The sequence below is a fragment of the Pseudorca crassidens genome, chromosome 1, assembly GCF_039906515.1.
Source record: "Pseudorca crassidens isolate mPseCra1 chromosome 1, mPseCra1.hap1, whole genome shotgun sequence".
NCBI classification, from domain to species: domain Eukaryota; kingdom Metazoa; phylum Chordata; class Mammalia; order Artiodactyla; family Delphinidae; genus Pseudorca; species Pseudorca crassidens.
This window is the reverse complement of record NC_090296.1, coordinates 64,633,482-64,651,699: the sequence shown is the minus strand read 5'-3', so window position 1 is coordinate 64,651,699 and position 18,218 is coordinate 64,633,482. Positions and strand designations below refer to the sequence as shown.

The window sequence follows — 18,218 nt, the reverse complement described above, 5'->3', positions numbered from 1 at the left end:
CCACTTTGTATGAGCCACTGTCCGCATGGGATAGTATCCCACATAACTCTTGAGCTACTTAACTCTTGAGTAATTCCTCAAGAAACAGCACTGCCTTCTCACCTCCTGCAATGCGTGGAGAATCTACACGCCCATGCCTATACACACATGCAGAGCTCAGCACAAGGGGCTACCCTTCTCGGGAGAACAAACTCTCCTGGTGGGACTGCCTCTGCCTTTAACCCAAACCCAAGTGGTTCTCCTGCCACAGCGCCAGACCTCAACCCCAATTCTGTACCGTTCGTGATACAAAGGGCAGCCTCGATTCATGCTTTAGAGAGGGCCATACAGTTTATGACCAAAGGAAGAACAGAAATGATACCATTTTCAAACTGAACTGGATCCCTTCTTCTACCCTCTAGCTCAAGTTCATTTCTCAGGCCCTCCTCCAAAAAGATCATCAAAAAACAAATGCTGTGAACATCAAAAGGTTCTAGAAGAGAAGGTACAGAAGTCCATTCCCCTCTCCTCCAGGAATGTACCCTGACCCAACACACACATACTAAAGGTAAACGTGCAAAAGATATAACCAAAATAACCAAAAGTTATTTTTATGCGCCATCCCTCAAAGAAGAAATAGAGACAGTGAAAATATTTACCTTATCCAACTTGAACAATGCAAATCCATATCCATCTAAAAAACTGACTTTAACCGAAGAAAAACTGTAATAATAGTCATTGCCACACCTCAGACGGCTCCATTGTTTTGTTCTGTGATAGCCACTTGAAAAACAAATTATTTTATAGGCACCTGGCTCATTATGTATTACAAATTAAATCTTCATTTATCTATACGCTGCAAACAGTACCTATCCATCGCCATCACTTAAAAACCCATTGCCCTTCTTTCTAGCCTTGTTAATTTCCAGATGCTAATTAAATTTAAACTCATAAAAGTATCTGTTTAGCATGCATGACAAGATCGTCCTTCAATATCCATTACCCACTGTATATTCCAGCATGTTTACCCACAGTTTTCTATTTGCTTTGTCATCTATATGCCTCAATTTCAAGGGACGGACTGGAGATTTAACCTGGAATTCAATCTCTCTCTTATTTCAATTCTACCCAAGTTGTACCCTCTGCTTGATGGCTTCATAAGCAACTTTCTTTCAAAATTGCTAAGAAGAATGACTTCCACATAATAGCACTTAAATAGGGAATAGAAGGATGATAAAGAAATTCTGGGGGAAAGCTATAGTTCAGCCCCTTTTCACCAGGACATTACACAAAAAAAGAAGACCTGCAGTCTCTGGAGACCCACAGTCACTTATTGCCCTAATAAGGCTGACAGTCTAAAAGCCACACAGATAATACATGGTGTTGTTCACGATCAGCACCTAACATAAAACACGCTACACGCCGCAGGAGTGTCCTGAAGGCCTGGGAGAGGATTCAAAGTATCACCCAGCAGAAATGATATTCACATTCTCTCTTCTCACTAACAAGTCCTCAAAGCAGGGAAACAGCAGAAAAGAGAGAAGAGCTCTGCCTCAGGGCGGCTGTGTTCCGCTCAGAGGTGTCTCTGCTCTGACCTACCTTTCTCAGCTGGAGGGATGTTCTCTCGAGGACTTACACTGGTCCTTCAGATGTGTCTGGCCCATGTGAGGACGTCCACGCCTCCATGCCCATGTCAAAAGAGAAAGGGAATGTGTCACCACAGGCCCAAACAATTACCCTTTGCATCAGGGTATAAGTGAAGGCTCCACAAAGATAAAGACAGTCTGTAGTACCACCTCACCTTCATTTAGCCCAAGAAAACGTAATATAAACACTTGGTGTCACAATTCCACACAACAGAGCCTTCCTTATCCCCTCCAGCCTTTATCACAAAGCTTGACAAACTTTTCTATAAAAAGCCAGATAGTAAATATTTTAAGCTTTGAGGGCAACATAAAATCTCTGTTGTATATTCTTTTTCTTCTTCTTCTTTTTCCAACTTTTAAAAATGTACAATCCACTCTTAGCTGGTGGTCCATACGAAAACAGACCACAGGCCAGATCTGGCTCATGATCCATAGTTTGACAACCTCTATCTTATTATAAAATATGAAGTAAAAAAAGTATGAGTTCTTCAATTCATGTAAAATACAAACTCCTTTTAAAGAAAAAAGAATCCTCACTGTCTTTTTTTTTAATATAAATTTATTTTATTTATTTTTGGCTGCATTTGGTCTTTGTTGCTGTGCGTGGGCTTTCTCTAGTTGTGGTGAGTGAAGGTTACTCTTCGTTGTGGTGCACAGGCTTCTCATTGCAGTGGCTTCTCTTGTTGCGGAACACAGGCTCTAGGTGCGTGGGCTTCAGTAGCTGTGGCATGTGGGCTCAGTAGTTGTGGCTCACAGGCTCTCGAGCGCAGGCTCAGTAGTTGTGGCACACGGACTTAGTTGCTCTGCGGCAGGTGGGATCTTCCTGGACCAGGGCTCGAACCCCTGTCCCCCGCATTGGCAGGCAGATTCTTAACCACTGCACCACCAGGGAAGCCCCTCATTGTCTTTTAAGTGTACATCCACAGACCCCTGGGTACCACAAATCCAAAACTGAGGACCGCATTAAAATTAAATCTGTGACTCTGAGGAATCCCATATCACCAACGCAGATGAATATACAAAATAAATTATCAGTACTATTATAAGGTGGTAGTGGTCAGAGGATCCAAAATAGCCTTATATTAATGTTTTTAGATTGCCTTTGAAATGAAAATCAACCTCTAAAAATTATTATCTAAAATATAGCTGTGCACTCCCAGAGGTGTACAGTCAGTACCACACATTGAACATGTAACATATTTCTATCATTGGTAAAACTCTGGTTAACATGACAATGATCTCACTGAACAAAATGTGTGGCAAAGCAGTATTTGCCCCATCTTACCCCTCCCCCACCTCACACTTCTAACCTGTTTGAATTGACTGCCATCCTTAGGGGTATGAAGAAGTGAGGGTGGTATTAGTTAGCATGTTGAGGTCAGAGGACCAATACACTAAATTCTCAACTTCTAAGTTCAAAAAGCCTTATTACAGGTAAAACACTGATGATGGCTAGGAGTCAATGAGTTCTAGCTGAGTCAAGTTTTTCCACTTTCTGCTCCAGCCCTTCATTCCAGACTGAAGAAAAAACAAAAACAAACAAACAAAAAAAACACTTTGGGGCTTCCCTGGTGGCGCAGTGGTTGGGAGTCCGCCTGCCGATGCAGGGGACACGGGTTCATGCCCCGGTCCGGGAAGATCTCACATGTTGCAGAGCGGCTAGGCCCGTGAGCCATGGCCGCTGAGCCTGTGCATCTGGAGCCTGTGCTCCGCAACGGGAGAGGCCACAACAGTGAGAGGCCTGCGTAGAGCAAAAAAAAAACCCTTTGAGTTGACTTAAATTAAGGAAGCAAAGTTTGGAAAGGGGGTTATAGAAAGTTAGACATGAGTATCAGAGGGGATCAGAGGGAGTTATGGAATCTAACTTAAGTTTGAAGATCCCAGGATAGCTGATTTGTGCTTTGATTCCTGTTCAGAATTTTGAAAGGTAGCTGTATCATGGATGTGTCCTTTCCATAAGTGCATTGGGTGGAGGCAATAGAAATAGACCCAGGGATAACGCAGATATTGGAATTAGCCAACAAGGACTTTAAAACAACTACTTCAATCTGAATAGACATTTCACCAAAGAAGACATAGATGGCCAATAGGCACATGAAAAAAATGCTCAACACTGTTAATCATCAGAGAAATGCAAGTTAAAACCACAAGGAAATATCACCTCACACCTGTCAGAATGACTATTATCAAAAAGAACACAAATAATAAATGTTGGAGAGGATGTGAAGAAAAGGGACCCTTCATACACTGTTGGTGGGAATGTAAATTGGTGCAGCCACTGTGGAAAACAGTATGGAGGTTCCTCAAAAAACTAAAAATAGAACTATCATATGACCCAGCAATTCCACTTCTGGGTATATTTCTGAAAAAAAATAAAAACACTAATTCGAAAAGATACATGCACCCCAATGTTCATAGCAACATTATTTACAATTACCAATGGAAGCAACCTAAATGTCCACCAACAAATGGATGGATAAAGAAGATGTGGTATACATATATATATATAGAGAGAGAGAGAGAGGGGGGGGTGGAGAGAGAGAGAGAGAGAGAGAGAGAGAGAGTGGAATACTACTCGGCCATAAAAAAGAATGAAATTTTGCCATTTGCGACAACATGGATGGACCTAGAGGGTAATTATGCTACGTGAAATAAGTCAGATATCACTTAAATGTGGAATCTAAAAAGTAAAACTAGTGAATATAACAAAAAGACTCACAGATATAGAGAACAAACTAGTGGTTACCAGTGGGGAGATGGAAGGTGAAAGGGGCAAGACAGGGTTAAGGGATTAAGAGGTACAAACTTTTATGTATAAATTAAATAAGGTACAAGGATATATTGTACAACACAGGTAATAGAGTCAATATTTTATAAATAACTATAAATGGAGTATAACCTTTAAAAACTGTGAATCACTATGTTGTACACCTGAAACATATATATATTGTACTATATACCTGAATAAAAACCAAACCAAAAAATAAATAAAATAAAACAACTACTTCAAATATGTTCAAGAATTTAAAGGTGAAGATGGACATAACAAGTGAACCAGTGGATGATCTCAGGAGATAAATAGATACTATTGAATAAAACGATGGAAAGTCGAAAACTGGAAAATACAATATTTGAAATGAATAATTCACTGGGTAAATTTTTCAGCATATTGGTCACTATAGAAGAAAAGGTCAATGAACTTAAAGATGCAGCAACAGACACTACAGACTGAAGCACAGAGAAACAGAAAGCTGAAAAATATCAACAGAGCCTCAGTGACAATATCAAGTAGTCCAACATACTTGTTATTAGAGTCATGAAAAGAGAGGAAAGAGAATGGGGTGATATAATGAAATATATTTGAGTAATGCAGTGAAATAATATAATGAAGATATAATTCTCCAAACTTGATAAAAACAATATATCAACCCACAGATCCAGTAAGTTCTACAGACTCCAAGCAGAATAAAAACAAAGAAAACAACACCTATTCACATCCCAGCAAAGAGCTGAAAACCAAAGTGAAAGACAAAATATTTTAAGAAGCTAGAGAAAAGAAGATACATTACATATAAGAGAAAAACAATAAAGATTACTACTGACTTATCATCAGAAAAGGTGGACTATAGAAGACAATGGAATGACATTTCTAAAGTGCTCAAAGTAAAAACTGTCAACCTAGAATTCTATATCCTGCAAAAATATTTTTCCAAAATGAAGGAAAAAAATCAAGATATTTTCAAATTTGGGAGAATTGGTCCCCAGAAGATACGTGCTGCATTTAGAAATATTAAAATGACATTCTTGAGGATGAAAGGAATTACACCAGATAAAAATTTGGTTATATGTAAACAAATGAAAAGTTTCACAAACAAAAAACACAGGGGTAAGTATACAAGGAGCATTTTTTTTCTTGTTTCTTAATTTCCTTAAAAGATAATTAACTAGTCAGGACTTCCCTAGTGGCGCAGTGGTTAAGAATCCGCCTGCCAATGCAGGGGACACGGGTTCAAGCCCTGGTCCAGGAAGATCCCACATGCCACGGAGCAGCTAAGCCCATGCGCCACAGCTACTGAGCCTGCGCTCTAGAGCCCGTGAGCCACAACTACTTAGCCTGCGTGCCACAACTACTGAAGCCCACGTGCCTAGAACCCATGCTCTGCAACAAGAGAAGTCACCGCAATGAGAAGCTCAAGCACCACAACAAAGAGTAGCCCTCGCTCGCCGCAACTAGAGAAAGCCCGTGTGCAACAATGAAGACCAAACGCAGCCAAAAATAAAATAAATTTTAAAAAGAAAGATAATTAACTAGTCCATCAACAGACAAATGGTTAAAGAAAATGTGTTATATATATACGATGGAATATTATTTAGCTTTAAAAGGAAATGAAATTCTCATACATACTACAACATGGATGAATCTTGAAAACATTATGCTAAGTGAGATAAGCCAGACCCAGAAGGACAAATGTTGTATGATTCCTCTTATATGAGATACTTAGGCAAATCTGTACAGAAAGAAAAACTAGAAGTTACCAGGGGCTGTAGGAAGGAGGGTATAGGGAGTTACTGCTTAATAGCCACAGAGTTTCTGTTTGGGATAACAAAAATTTTGGAAATACATAGTGCTGATGGTTGCACAACATTTTGAATGTAATTAATGTCACTGAAATGCACATTTAAAAACAGTTAAGTTCCTTGGTGGCCTAATGGTTAGGATTCTGGGCTTTCACTGCCATGGCCTGGGTTCAACCCCTGGTCAGGGAACTAACATGCAAGCCATGTGGCAAAAAAAAAAAAAAAGTTAAAATGGCAAATTTTGTTATATATGTTTTACCACAATTTTTTTAAGTAATCATGTAATATACTAAAAACTAATGAACCATGTACTTTATGTGGGTGAATTTTATGGTATGTGAATTTATATCTCAATTAAGCTGCTTTTTTAAAAACACAATTAATTGTATAAAACAAAGATAACAATGTATTGTGGTGTTTATAACAGGTGTAGAAGTAAAATGTAATACAACAAAAACACGAATGATGGGAGGGAGATAAATGGAAGCTTACTACTGTAGGAGTCTTACATTTATGTAAAGTAGAATAATATTAATTGAAGGCAGACTGTAACAACTTAAGGAGGTATATCGTAGTCCTTGGTGCAATCAGTAACGTACATACATACATATATACGTAAGGCATAGCTGACAACAACAAAAACAAAGAAGTAAACAAAAGTGATGGAAAAATCCATTTCCAAAACAACCCAGGTTCATGGTAGTTAAACTTTGTTCCCTAAGGTAATTTTCTCCTGAATCACCTCCTTCAATTGTTCAGGAAACACTGCAGTGCCATCTGTGAAGGCAGAGCTTCCCAGCCAGAGCTCATCGGTATGCCACAAATGGGTTATAGATATTCTACAAGATATTAATCCCCTCAGCCTTGGAGGTGACAAGAGGGTATGTGGGGTGACCCATGCCCACAGGCAGGTCACCTCTATCCTCAGATAGCCTCATCTGATGCTCCCTAGAAAGTGGCCAGAGCTGAGCAGAATCTAATGGCATGCTACACGGTCCCTGCAGGCAGCAGTCTCAATGAGCACCATCTAGGCCTCATCACCTGATAAGATGTGCTGAGTACAACAAAGGAAGTGCTCTACCCCGGCCATCTACAGAGCACACATTCACTGCAAAGCGCACCTCTGTCACAGTGAACATGGGGCTTTTGCAGCTACTAGGGAATTTCTTGTTCCAGGTGTCCAGGGACTGCAGCATGCAAGCATGCAGCCCATGATGCAGCTGGGCAGTGAGGGTCACTGTCAGGGCTGGGAAATGGGGAGGGGGAGGCTCCTCAGAGACACACTTCAGGCAGTGGCCCCAAATCTCTGTCTTTGTACATACAACGAGCTATTTCTCCCCACTTGTGGCTTATGTGCCATTTTAGTAGTGTCCAAGTTACCAGCAAGTGATTGCTCAAACCATGTATGCAGTTGATATGCAAAAGTTCTATTGGATTAAAAGTCCATTACAATTATAAGATATTTTAATAATGCATCTGTCAACAAAAATAAAAGAACTGTCAAATCTTGTAAACATAATTTAAGCTGTGTTAAAAAGGTTGTTTAAAAATTTTTTTAATGTTTTAGCACTTAATTGTGTAAGCAAATTTTTTGTCAAGTAACTCTCATAATTGAAGAGATCAGAATTTTTAAAGCCTTGGTTAGGAATTGCATGTAACCACTTCAAATATAAAATATGAAATTAAAAATGTTAATTTTAATCCAGCTTCTCATTTAAAGCAAATGAGAATTTATTTATTACATCTTTGGAAAGATTTTATTTGTAACACATATCAATACTAGTCTTACATTTGATATTTTCCCTAATACTTTTGATTTTTTTCATATGATAATTACAAAAATATATAATAGATTTTTTCACCAAGCCCTATGTAGACACTCACAAACCTCCATAGTTTATCTCAATGTGCTGTACAAATAACATTTTCTGTGTTTGCCATGATGTGACAAAAGTTGGGAACCAGTGTAAACTGAGGCTGTCAAGTCTGAAACTACTATAGCCATTGGATTACTAATAGGAGAAGCTCTGGAGAAGGAATAAAGGACAAAGGTCACACACTGGAAGGCAGGTCAGGAGACAGAGAGAAATTTAGATCATGTGAAAATGTTTTGATAATGTTAATGTATTTCTAATCCGAAAGAAAGTTTCCATATCGACGTGAATGCACTGTTAGAGCAGTCACACTGCAGGCAGCTTCCACACAACTGCAAGGGCACTTTGGGTTGGGTTTTTGTCCCTGGCAACCAAAAGAATACTAAATGATCCATTCCTGGTAGGAAGGGGATCTTGTAACCTAGAAAGTAGATATACTTGAAATTTACACTCTTAGGGCTTCCCTGGTGGCGCAGCGGTTGAGAGTCCACCTGCCGATGCAGGGGACACGGGTTCGTGCCCCGGTCCGGGAGGATCCCACATGCCGCGAAGCGGCTGGGCTCGTGAGCCATGGACGCTGAGCCTGCGCGTCCGGAGCCTGTGCTCCGCAGCGGGAGAGGCCACAACAGTGAAAGGCCCGCGTACCACACAAAAAAAGTTACACTCTCAGAGAGGCAGCTACTATTAGTAGGAAAAGTTTATTGCTTAAATCAGGGGTCAGGCAACTTTATACCAAAAGTGAAGTGCCTGATCGTGAATATTTTAAGCTTTGTGGGCCACATGGCCTTTGTTGAAATAGTCAACTCTGCCCTTATAGCAAGAAAGCGGCCATAGACAATACATAAAAGAATGGGCATGGCTATGTTCCAATAAAACTATGAACACTGAAATTTGAATTTTGTGTAATTTCCACGTCACTTAATATTATTCTTCATTTGATGGTTTCAACCATTTTTAAATGTAAAACCCATTCTTAACTCATTAGTGTAGAAAAACAGCAGTAAGCAGGATCTGCCCTACAGTTTGTAATTTGCCAACCCCTGGCTCAGATCCCCCTCGCTAGATGAGGTGATGGCCCTCTATCCCCTCCCAGGGCTGGAAAAGTAAGAGGTGTCCCTGGCTCAAAGTGGAAGGGACTTTTTATTAGACTTCCTCCAAGGATAACTGTGCTTGGATGAGAGAACAGCCCAATGGCAACAGTAAAGAAATGCTTGCCCACCTTCTGAACTTCAAGTGTGTTTGTGACTGGCTACAACAAGTAAGCTTATGCTCTTTCTAATAACAGACTCCTCCTGCCACATGCCTCCAGACACTGTAGGATTTAGAGGTAAGATTATAATTCTTTCTTAATCCTGAACATTCTTGTACAATGAGATCCATTCCAATCTCTCCACTCTGTGAAGACATTGCAGGGAAAGACCTTCTTGGCTAGTACACAGTAGAAATTCTCTGAAATGGTGGGATGGTCTTAAAGCAGAGGGGGGAAAAGTCTCAGTGTACGTATAGAAATGGGAATGGTACACTCTTTCCCTCCCTAGAATTAGACTATGGCTCCTGAAGAAGGAAAATTATTACCTAACACAGGCCCTTCTGAGGCACTGAGGGGTCTTTGGGGGTTGGAGAACTTTGTTGATCAAAATTAAAAAAGGAATTGGGGAAGGAAAAAGGGCAAGCATATTTCCCAAACATCAAGTTGCCAGATTTAGAAAATAAAAATGCACCCAGTTAAATTTGAATTTCAGATAAACAATACATCAGTTTTGTGTGTGACTACGTCCCAAATATTGCATCCTGTATTCTATCTGTCAACGCTTCAGGCTGTGGTGAGAGAAGGAACTGAGGGCTCCGGCACTGTCTGCAAAGATGGAACTGGGACTCTAGGAAGCAATGGCTTCTGGGGGCCCCAAATGGCTGTCAGGGGCTTCTGGGGACTCATTAATCATCCATTTTTAGTTCTGATCTCTTACACAACCAAGCAATTTTCTAACCTTCATTTGGAATAAATGTCTGTCATTTTGTAAAGGCAACATGTTACTATAAGACTTTTATGCCATGTGTATAAAAGCTTGTGGCCCCCAATACCTTAAAGAGCATGGAAGACTGTGGCCTTAAACTCCACTGATTCCCTCTGTCTCTGTCCTCCTCACCCTCCCCTCTCACTCCCTGCACATATGTGTCTATGGAAGTGGGGGTGTGGGGCTGTCTCTCTCTCTCTCTCTCTGTCTCTCTGTCTCTGCATTTTGGATACAATCTTAACTAGTTCCTGCTTAAATCACTCCTCAAATACTTGAAGAATCTCAAAATTGGACTACTTAGACGGGTAAATTCCTTTTATGTCCCCACTGAGTTCCAAAGAACACTGATTCTTTCATTGACTGAAACAAGACTCTCACTTCTTCCAGCTCTGAACTAGCTATTCCCAAACTATAAATGTTCAATTACTTCCCAGACAGCAAATGCACATTTTTCTTCCTTTGTGCCGTATATTTTGCATGGTTTGCATCATCATTTGCTAAATACACTTGGACACTCTTTTTACCTCTGGACCCATCTCTCAGAGCTTTGTGCGACTTCTCACCCTCTAGGAACAGCCCAGATAAATCACTGCATAGCAATTTAGCACACACAGAGGAGAAGAGTCCAATTTTCCAAATAGGGCCATTTGTTTAATTTATTTGGCTGCTAGGGAGTTGTGGGAATGGTGCTGATAAAACCATCAAAGCCCTTCAGGTTTTGTCTCTGATGGGAGAGTCCAAATATTCTCACCATTTCCATTTTGAAAAATGCATGTCTTCTATTCCTTCAACTGAGTGGTAGGTTAATGAGTCTCTATACCTTACACATAAATTATAAATATTCTTGACATCTATTCATTTTTTAATTTAAAAAATTTTTAATGAAAAATCCATCTCCCATACACAAAGAAAGAAAGAAAATGTTTTAACTTTTATGCCAACTGGAAAAGGTCTCACTTCGCAGAAAGCAAGTCAGGTGGTTAAATGTATCATACATCCAAGAGACAGATCACTGCACTAGAAAACTGGAGATCTGAGTTCTAATCCCAGGTTTGCCCCATAGATAAGGCCATTAGTCAAAAGTTCCTCCAAGACAAGAATTGTGTTCTGTACACTGTTTCCCTTCAGTTAATTGTTAACAAATAAAGTATAATTATATACGATTTATTTGCCTAAAATATATTATAAGTATAGATGAAGTCCCCTGGACCTCTTCAATCCTTTCCCCCACCAAAAACCAAGCGATAACCTCTACTAAAATCTGATATGTATCTTTACTAGGCTATGCCATAGTAAATACATAGTGTTAATTTTTGTGGGGTTTTTTTCACATAAGTGGTCATAAAATACATAAAACTCTGCAGCTTGCTCTTTTCACTCTATGATATATTTTTGAGATCAATCCAAGTTGATATGGATAGCTCTAACTCTTTACTCTGTGTAATATTTCACCATCTGAATATACCATGTCCTATATATCCACTCTGGGCACATTTAGATTGTTTCCAATTGTTCTTGATAGAAACAATTTTAATAGACACTGTCAAATTGCCCTCCAAAGTCAGAAATCATTTAGCATTCCCACCAGAAGTGCAGCAAAGTAGTCCTTTCCCCACAACTCAACAACGCTGGATATTAATACACTTCATATTTGCCACACTAGAAGATAAAAATAAAGTAGTATCTTGTGGTGATTTTAATTTGCTTTTCCTCGCTAGCTTAGTGAGGGCGAACATCTTCTCAAATGTTCTTTAGCCTTTTATGTTTTTCCCTTCTGTGAATCCCATGTTTATATCATTTACTCATTTGTCTGTTGGTTTATTTGTTCTTATTAATTTATAGAGTTCTTCATAAATTCTGGACACTAATTCTTTGTTGTACATGTTGCTTTTGTTCATTTTTTGAAACTCCAACACATAGCAGAGCATCTGACTCTTACTAAGAGGTAATAATTATTTGTTGATTCCATGAATAAATGAATGTTGCCTAAAAACCACGTATTAGACACAGTCACTTTGTAGCTCGCAACAGGGCTATGGCACTTTCATTATTTAGCTATGAAGACCAGGCAAGTGGGTACATTAAATATGAGCCACTAAATGGTGTGCCCTACTCATCTCTGAATCCCCAATTCTTAGAGCAGGGCCTTTTACAGAATGACAGCTCAATAAATACTGAACAAATCAAAGACCAGAATAGAAGAAAGCAAAAGCACCTCCTCCTTGATAGGGATAGAGGATTAAGAAGTACCAACTGGGCTTCCCTGGTGGCGCAGTGGTTGAGAGTCCGCCTGCCGATGCAGGGGATGCGGGTTCGTGCCCCAGTCTGGGAAGATCCCACATGCCGCGGAGCGGCTGGGCCCCGTGAGCCATGGCCGCTGAGCCTGCGCGTCCGGAGCCTGTGCTCCGCAACGGGAGAGGCCACAGCAGTGAGAGGCCCGCGTACCAAAAAAAAAAAAAAGAAGTACAAACTATTATATACAAAATAAATAAGCTACCAGGATATATTATACAAGGAACATAGCCAATATTTTATGATAACTATACATGGAGTATATATAACCTCTAAAAATTGTGAATTACTATGCTGTACACCTGTAACTTATATCATATTGTACATCAACTATACCTCAATAAAAAAAAAGAGCCTCCTCCCTCTCACATGCCTGAGAGACCAGATTTTCCATCCCATAATAAGCTAACAAAAAATTATAATAAAATCTGGCATGCAGCCAGTACAGAAGAATGTATTCCATATCTACTCTGTTCCAAATCTCTTGATCTCCACAGCAAAAATGGGAAATTAGAGCCAAGTGGATACCTCACAAGAAAAGCAAATAAAGACAAAATGAATGCTTCGAGCCATTAGACTCAACTTAGGGAATTCATGGTAAAATCTGACTGCTTCGTCCACTGCTTCTTCCCCTGGGGACCAGGGAAAAGACTGAGGGGCTAGAACTGCTCCTCCCCCTTGCCCATCTCTTCCTCTGTCCTCCCCCCACCTCCCCATCTCTCCATTTCAAGATGCTCTCTTCTTTTTCTTTCCAGATTGTTGCTATTCTCTATAGAATGTTGATCCCTGGATTTTCCTGGATTGTCATGATTTCTGTTGAAAGACTCTCACAGCAGAAACACCACCCGCACTTATATACATATAAATGTTTCTTTTCTTCTGCTTTCTTGCTCCATCAGGGCTCTGTGGAGCTATCTGGTTTAATTACTTCTGGCACTTTGCCCATCAAAATGTGCAATTCTTCAAAGGGATGGAAATGACAGTGAATCTGCCTCTTCCCGAGCAATCGAGGTTTTTTCCTTTGAATCCAGTTGTCTTGGAAACAAGCAAGTTTCATTGAACATACACCTACCGTAATGGTTAAAACATTAGCTAGAGGCATGACCCCCCCACACAATCCATTCTCTGTTTTGCCCATCTCACAGGCTGGTTGGCTGCTGGCGTAGAAATGGGCTGTGAGTGAAGACATCTGGATTCTAGACTTACCTCCGAACCTATCCACATGGCTTTAGGCAAGTCAAATAACCTTTTGGAGCCTCTATTTCCTTATGAAAAAAATGGGAATAATAAAACCTCTTCTATCTATCTCAGACTCATTGGGAAGATCGAAAGAGGAGACAGACATGAAAAAGCACTTCGGAAACTGCAAAAAGCTAGGCAAATGTAATCACATACTTGAATTATCATTTTCCTCTTGCTCAAAATGCATCATGAAATTTTAGCTCAGATATGTATAAGTAAGTTCTCTGATTATTATCTTGTCCTAATGATAAAACAGACCTAAGCACCTAAGAGCTGAAAATGATCATCAGTGACCAGTGGTTACTCCCATTGTGGTCCATTCTGCTAAATGAAAAGAAACTCCACGCAGACAGGAGAGCTACGCCTGCTGCTGTTGACTGCTCAGGGTGTAGTACCAGGAACAGCCTAAAGTTACTTCTGTTTTAGTCATCCCTGGCTGCATAATAAACCACTCTACTCCAGTACTTAGTGGCTTCAAGCAATCCTTTTCTTTTGCTCACAATTTTATGAATCAGAAATTCAAGAAGGTCTTGCCTGGGGCAGTTCATCTGTGCTACATCCGGGCAGCTAGGGCTGGAGGATCCACTTCCAAGATGGCTTCTTCACTACACGTCTGACACCTCAATGCTCCCTGACTTCTGTCTCTCTCCACTTGGTGTCTCAACCTGCAACACCTTTCCACATGTCTGAGGGCTCTCACAGCACTGTGGTCTCAGGATAGGTGCTTTTATTACATGTTGCCTGGTTTCCAAGAGGCAGGAAGCAGAAGCTGCTGGGTCAGTTAAGGGCTATGCCTGGAAATGGCACAGCATCACTTCTGCCATGTCCTACTGGTCAAAGCAGAAACAGAGCCTGTCCAGATTCGAGGGAATGGAGAAACAGAATGTATTTTTTTTTTTTTTTTTTTGGCTGCATTGGGTCTTCACTGCTACTGTGTGCAGGCTTTCTCTAGTTGCGGCGAGCAGGGGCTACTCTTGGTTGTGGTGTGTGCGTTTCTCATTGCGGTGGCTTCTCTTGTTGTGGAGCACAGGCTCTAGGAGCACGGGCTTCAGTAGTTGCAGCATGCAGGCTCAGTTGTTGCAGCATGTGGGCCCTAGAGCTCACAGGCTTCAGTAGTTGTGGTGCATGGGCTCAGTAGTTGCAATGCATGGGCTCTAGGGCGCATGGGTTTCAGTAGTTGTGGCTCGCGGGCTCTAGAGTGCAGGCTCAGTAGTTGTGGTGCATGGGCTCAGTTGCTTCGCAGCATGTGGGATCTTCCTAGACCAGGGATTGAACCCCTGTCCCCTGCATTGGCAGGTGGATTCTTAACCACTGTGCCACCGGGAAGTCCCCAGACTGCATCTCTTGATGGGAGAATGGCAAAGTCACATTGCAGAAGAGCACGTGGAGTGCGAGATAATGTTGCAGCCATCTCTGGGAGACTCTGCCATATCTCCCTTGGCATTTGTCTTCCCTAGCAAGGTATCCCCTAGTTCCGCCATACCAGGATTAAAAGTAACAGACTAATAAAGCACCTACTGAGACTCTGACCACTCTCAGACATTATTATCAGAGCTTGGTGCTTTCCAGAAGCCAAAGGAGCACCTACAGATCAGATTCAGGTTCCCAGGAAACTCCAGTTTGGATCATTCACATTTGGAAGAAAATGTGGTACCCCAGGCCTCTCCACGTATAAGCACATGTCTAGGAGTACCTTCAACACAGAAACCAGCCTGATACAATGAAAAATGTGATATCAAAGGCCACACTCTGGTCTTGCTCCACACATTTAACATGTGTGTCATCTTGGATTAATTATACAACCTCTCTGGGTCTCAGTTTCCTCATCTGGACAATGGGGGATTTATACCTCTACTAGCTTACCTTTCCACAATTGCTGAGGTTACCAAATGAAATAATGTATATAACATGCTTTTTTAGTTACGAAGCACTATGTGAATGTCAATTATTAAATCAGAAAGGTAATAGAGGCAGATGCTGGCTTTGCCTCTTCATGGATACGTGACTCTTAAGCAAGTTTACTTTAACATTCTGTGCCTCTATTTCATCTTCAAAGTCTGGTTTGGCATGCCAGATTTTTAAAACGTATCACAAATCAGCAGTTAAATGAAAAAATGCCAAACCATGCACCAAGAGAAAATTAATGTATGTTGTAGGCACCATGGGGTAGACTTATTGGTGTGGTTTTTCATTTAAAATATTAAGCCACACATGGGATGGCTAATGGAGTAAAATATATCCCATACAGTGGCTTAGAGAGGGCTCTGGAACCAGACTTCTGGATTTAGATCCTGACCTCAGCTTTGAACAACTGCGTGATCTAGTGCAGAATACCTAACTTCTGCCCTCTATTTCCTCATCTATAAAATGAAAATAATATCACCTACCTCATAGGGTTGTTGTAAAGATTAAATGACTCACTGCTCTGAAAACAGTATGTAAAAATACAGTAAGTATAAGTAAATGCTAGCTATTAGTATTCATCTCAGTCTTTTTATGTCTGCTATACATCTGTTATATATAAAAAAGTAGGGCTTCCCTGGTGGCACAGTGGTTGAGAGTCCACCTGCTGATGCAGGGGACACGGGTTCGTGCCCCAGTCCGGGAAGATCCCACATGCCACGGAGCGACTGGGCCCGGGAGCTGAGCCTGCACGTCCGGAGCCTGTGCTCTGCAGCGGGAGAGGCCACAACAGTGAGAGGCCCGCATACCGCAAAAAAAAAGTAGGAGGTATCCCCACCCAAAGTTCAGTTCCAGTGTCAAGACTACGATGCCACACATCAAGAGGGTATGAACAGGTTTATTGCTCACATAATTGAGGTCTTCGTAGGGGGACAGCACATGGTAGGGCTCTTAAGCAGGTCCAAAATTACTTGAGAGAACAAGGAAAGGAAACAAGTCTGGGTTTTTATCGTGTTTAGAGAGGGGTGGAGCAGCCTAGGATGTGTATTCCCATATGGGAAAAGGGACAGTCTCCCACCAGCACCAAACGAGTATGCACTTTCTTATCAACTTGCCCAGATGTCTGGCATAAAGGGAAGAGGGACAGGTAAGGCTAAAAAGCTGTCAGAAGTTAAACAGTATCAAAATATGGCTAGGTTTCTCATTATAACATCATAAAGGTCCTTTACACTTCTTATTAACATACAACTAAGCCCATGGGAAAGATTTTGTTAGTGGTCACCTTTGTAAACTCTATTACTACTTTTAATAGTTTTTCAGCTAATAGTCATGGGTTTTTAGAACAATTACTCTAACTGTAAATAATATGAATTTTCTATTTTCCCTTTCTAAAATTTATAACTTCTATTTATTTTTCTTGTCTTAATGCATTTTCTAGAATATACAGAATTAAACGTAATGGTGACAGTAGTCATTCCTACCTTGTTCCTGGCTTTAATGGGGATGCCTTTAGTATTTTACATTAAGAATGATCTTAGCCCACAGCAAACAGACAAAAAAAAAAGAAATAAAAGAAATTCAAATTGGAAAAGAAGAATTAAAACTGTCACTGTTTGCAGATGACATGATACTATATATAGAAAATCGTAAAAACACTACAAAATAATTAGAGCTAAAAAATTAATTCAGTAAAATTCAGGTTACAAAGTTAATACACAGAATACACTGTTGCATTTCTATATGCTAATAAACTATCAGAAAGGGAAACTAAGAAAACAATCCCATTTATAATGGCATCAAAAATAATAAAATACCTGGAAATGAATCTAACCAAAGACATTGATGAAAGAAACTGAAGACAACACAAACAAATAGAAAAATATACCATGCTCATGGATTGGAAGAATTAAAATTGTTAAAATGACCATACCAGCCAAGGCAATCTACAGATTTGATGCAATCCCTATCAAAATTCTAAAGGCCCACCTCCTAGAGTAATGGAAATAAAAACAAAAATAAACAAATGGGACCTAATGAAACTTCAAAGCTTTTGCACAGCAAAGGAAACCATAAACAAGACCAAAAGACAACCCTCAGAATGGGAGAAAATATTTGCAAATGAAGCAACCGACAAAGGATTAATCTCCAAAATTTACAAGCAGCTCATGCAGCTCAATAACAAAAAAACAAACAACCCAATCCAAAAATGGGCAGAAGACCTAAATAGACATTTCTCCAAAGAAGATATACAGACTGCCAACAAACACATGAAAGAATGCTCAACATCATTAATCATTAGAGAAATGCAAATCAAAACTACAATGAGATATCATCTCACACCAGTCAGAATGGCCATCATCAAAAAATCTAGAAACAATAAATGCTGGAGAGGGTGTGGAGAAAAGGGAACACTCTTGCACTGCTGGTGGGAATGTGAATTGGTTCAGCCACTATGGAGAACAGTATGGAGGTTCCTTAAAAAACTACAAATAGAACTACCATATGACCCAGCAATCCCACTACTGGGCATATACCCTGAGAAAACCGAAATTCAAAAAGAGTCATGTACCAAAATGTTCATTGCAGCTCTATTTACAATAGCCCGGAGATGGAAACAACCTAAGTGCCCATCATTGGATGAATGGATAAAGAAGATGTGGCACATATATACAATGGAATATTACTCAGCC

General features: G+C 40.3%; 1 long non-coding RNA gene across 1 annotated transcript in view; it reads right to left on the bottom strand.

The window, feature by feature from the left end:
• Positions 1–1,573: 1,573 nt before the first annotated feature.
• Positions 1,574–18,218, bottom strand: part of LOC137228113 (uncharacterized) — a 133,025-nt gene continuing 116,380 nt past the window's right edge. The window contains exon 4 of the long non-coding RNA XR_010945153.1: positions 1,574–1,659. This is a non-coding gene — a long non-coding RNA (uncharacterized lncRNA). The remainder of the gene's footprint in view (positions 1,660–18,218) is intronic.